This window comes from Eupeodes corollae, chromosome 1, assembly GCF_945859685.1.
Source record: "Eupeodes corollae chromosome 1, idEupCoro1.1, whole genome shotgun sequence".
Taxonomy (NCBI): Eukaryota; Metazoa; Arthropoda; class Insecta; order Diptera; family Syrphidae; genus Eupeodes; species Eupeodes corollae.
Window position 1 is genome coordinate 225,910,699 of NC_079147.1, and position 4,413 is coordinate 225,915,111.

Sequence of the window (4,413 nt, forward strand, 5' to 3'; positions counted from 1 at the left end):
AGGTTCAATTTCTTTATACTTCTCTAAAATGAAATCCCGTGCCTGGTTTTTCTTCATTTTATTCCGATATTCGGTGCTTTTTATTTGACAAATAGCTAGATGATTTTGAACTATTGGGAAAATTTCTTTCCAAATATTCGTGTTCGTGTTGAGAGTCATTTTTAGCAATTGATCAACTTGCTTTAAATTCAAAAATTCGACTGAAGCTGTTTTGAAAGCAAATAAACCAACTCGTCCGCATACAGTTCATTTCAGACTTTATATTCAACTTCAAAAAAACTAAAATCTTTTTATTTTTCCTCAACCAACCATTCAATTGTCAAACCGATAAAATGACAACGCCACTCACAGGTTGATTTACATTTGATTTGATTCATTTGACAATTGAGTTGAACTGTGTATGGTGCGCTTTACCAATTTTAAATATGTTTTAACATTGACATACTATGTCAATGTATTTTAAATATTTGTTTTGAATGATAAAATCGGATTAAGGATAATCAAACAATGCTGTAAAACACTGTAAAAGTTTTCAATTTGTTAAATGAACTGTCAAATTTTTAGTTTGAGAAATGATTTGGTTAAAATTCTCCAACGATTTTGGTGATAAAATTATTTAAAACTATATACTTAACCAAACGTCATTGTGACTTTTAATTAGAAGAAGTTTGTTGAAGAAAAAAAAAACAAATCATCGTTTTCTCCGAATATACAATACAAAAAAGCATTTTTCATGACAAGAATTTCTTTTGAAGGATTTGTCGAATCCTTGGAAGAGGTAGTAAGTAACTGAGAAGAAAAACTTTTTATGACACAGTTAGTGTTTGGATTCAAGACGCCTTGCATGACAGTCCAACGTACTAACCATCATGCAACGGATACTACGATTTGTTCATATAACTAAATACATATCTTTCTTTAACTTATTTTTGGCTTTTTTGATCTTTGAGTATTTTTTTTTTTAATTTGTATGAGTCTATAAAAAACTAAATAATTTTTGTCAGCCCAAAAACAAGAATTGACGTTTAACGACCAGCTGACGCAATTACACAACATTTAATCAAACATTCATTTCAATGTTTAAGTTGTTTTCAAAGTTCAATTTTTCACACGAAATTGATTTGTTCTGGTATTTCTGTTTTTTGGGAATTTTATTGAAATTTTTCATTTCTTTTTAGACTTCAATTGGAAGAAACGTTTTAGAAATATTAAGAAAATTTGAGTTAACACCAACTCCAAATTCTACAGTGTAACCAAGAAGGGGGCATATTTACCCTCATACATACTTTCCTGTTTTTATGTGGTAATATCTATTTAAAAAAACTTGTTTTAGATGTGGTAAACCTCTTCTGCAAAGCTAATATAATTGCTGAAGTGTAATACGCAGCATGAACTAAAATTTAGTTCCTGTTTTGAGCAATTTGTCAGTCCGCTAAATTTTGACAGCTTATTCATGTAATCTATAAAACAAAAATTTTGACAGCTTATTCATGTACTCTATGAAAAAAAATATGAAGTTTTAGCTTAAGCTGCATACCAATCGGCTAAAATGTTCTGCCATGCTTGAGGTGAGAGTGTATAGTGAATTGTATTTATATTCCATTCTCCTATTCTGTCAATCCTTCTACGAACATTCTTAGAAATCTAAAAAATACAAATTGGCCAAACAAATCAAACATCAAAACATCTGGGAGACGCACGTATACAATATAAAAGAGGGGTCTAGAAAAATCAATTTACAATGGCTGCGTTCAATCTCGTGTTGGATAGGGTATCTTGGATATGGGGAGATTTTTAGATGCCTTTTTGAACGAGTTTGATAGCTGTTTTGAGATAGCTGTACAAAAATAAAAACAACAGTCAGCTGTTCACAAAAAGCAGAGAAACATTCGAAGTCAAAATTGTTATAAGATAAAACATTTAATGGATAATTCAACTTATTCATCGGACGATGAATATGAATATGAATATATGATCTATAGTGAATTGCTTATTAAGTATTATTAGGTCTCGGAGCTGGTGCTTTCTCTTTCTGCACTCCCCCAAGAAGAGCAGAATAAATGTATGTTCCCAACATTAAAAAAAGGGAATTGAGTGGTTCTCCTTTGGGGCTTTGAATCATCTGAAAGAATAACTTACCTTTCCTTTCAGCGACCTTAGCTGTCCGCCTCTGTCTGCTTTTATACATACAAACAAAAAAGTTAGATTTATTTATTTCCACAATATATATTTACCTGTATTTTGTTCTACCTCAGGAACAGGATGAGGTTCTTCAATTCAGAATGCTGGACACTAGACTAGAGGTAAGACCTATCAAATTGGTCATCTACAAAACGAGAATAAAATAAGTCAATTTTGAAGAAAATAGATCATAATTACCTTCTACATTCGAAAGCAAATAGCTTTTTCATTGTCTATTATGTATCGAACATCCTCACATACAACTTCAACTTAAATTTTGTATCTTTTTGTTAACCAACAAAAACAAAAGCTTAAATCCATTTTCAAGTTTCTTAAAATTCAACCATGTGTTGAATCAGCTGTTCTGTCAGATACATACCCCAAAAATTCTTTTATCCCTTTGGATTCCTTTTTTGACATCAGCTGTTTTTGATCACAAAAAGGTATCCGGATAACCTATCTGTCTGAGATTGAACGTTTCCAATAACAGTACAATAACAATAACTTTTTTTCGAAGAATAGTTGTTGAACCGACTCATTTAAACGCCAATCTCGTTTATTGACAGATTTAAATGGCAACAAAAACTATCTGTCACTTCCATATGATTCAAATTCAAAACATTAAACAACTTTCAAGAAATCACAGAGGAAATAAAATGTAAGTGTACAAATATAATAAATATGTACAAGAATATAATAAAACTAATTACTTACAGATGATGAGTGAACAAATACCAAAAAAAAAACAACGAAAAACTTTTGCAGCGGAGGATGAAACGTATTTGTTGGAGTTTTGGGCCGACAAACAGGCTTACTTGATTGGCTAGGAAATAACTCTCACGTTTTCAAGGAAATGGCAGAGACTCCAGAGGAAATAAAAGTGAAAATTCACTACTTAACGAATCGGTATAGGTAAAGTTATTACAATTATTTATTTTAAATTATTAATTTTTAATTATTTTGTATATTAAATTCTTTTCACTTACAGAAAGGAAAAGAAATTGGTGGGCCCTTCTGGAGGTTCTCCATCTCAATGGGGTCTGTATTTACAAAAAAAAAAATGCAATACTGGAAGAAACACCAGTGAGTAATGTGGAAAATCTACAAGAGGACAGCATTATGGCCAAAACAATATAACTACTCAAAAAAAACGGTTTGTTAAAATGTATTATGTATTTCAGAATCAATTTATTCCACTCAACAGTCATCTCAAGACTCATAGTCTTACCAATTTCAAATTGTTGAGAAGAATAAATTGACGAGATACTAAAAGTTTTAAGTTACCGACACTCATTCTTTTTTAAAGAAATTAACACTAAAAAATATTAAATTATTAATCAATAAAATCAATATAAATTTCATATTTTTTTCTTTTCGAAAGGAAAATAATTTGAGGTTTGGTTGTTATGACATTAACCAAACGTCAAATTAATCATTAATCACTTGCCTAAAAAATCGGATTATTGTTGGTGGAAACGTGGGGGCGACTTTCCATTACCGCAGCACCAATTTCCTTCTGATTTTCTTTGTACAGTTAGGTAGGGGTCTCAATAGAACATTTTTTAAATATTAGGGTGAGGAAACAACTTTAAGTCATAAAGAAAAATATTTTCTTTTTCGGACTTAACCCTACTTTTTTTGTATTGCATTTTTTGAGCCTAAAACAAGTTTTTTTTAATTGATAGCACGGCGTACTAACTGCTTGGGGTCACTATAGGATTTGGGGTGGGTGCGAGTTTGGGTATATGCAAAGTACTTTTTCATTTGAGCACTAAAATAAAAGAAATTACCAAGAAAAAAAAACAAGTATGGCAACACTGAACAAAAAACAAGGAAGAAATGTCAAAATCAACCATTTTTGTGTGTTTTGTATGTAAAAAAGTGAACTTTAAAAATTAATTCAAAATAGAAATAAATGTTTCCTCGCTCTAAAATTGCTATAGTTATTATTTATTTGCACATATCTATCGAATAAAAAAACCAGGAGTCGAAATTCGTGCTGCGGTAAAGGAAAGTTGAGCCGAAACGTGCTATTAAGTAATAATAAATTAGATAATTTAAATTACACTAAACAATTACAAACAAGAAAACAATTCGAATCGTGTTCCATGCCTAATGAATCAAAATAAATTTGAACTAATAATGGAAGACCCCATATGAAATTTAAAAGCATAACTGAAATGGCAGCTGTCAAAAAAATATATACACAACTATAGATTGGCTTTACAAAAA

General features: G+C 30.5%; 1 long non-coding RNA gene across 1 annotated transcript; it reads left to right on the forward strand.

Moving 5' to 3' along the window:
- The first annotated feature begins 2,746 nt into the window (after positions 1–2,746).
- Positions 2,747–3,492, forward strand: LOC129943525 (uncharacterized). Its single transcript, XR_008781262.1, has 3 exons — positions 2,747–2,839; positions 2,898–3,093; positions 3,170–3,492. It is a non-coding gene; the product is annotated as an uncharacterized LOC129943525 (long non-coding RNA).
- Positions 3,493–4,413: the final 921 nt, after the last annotated feature.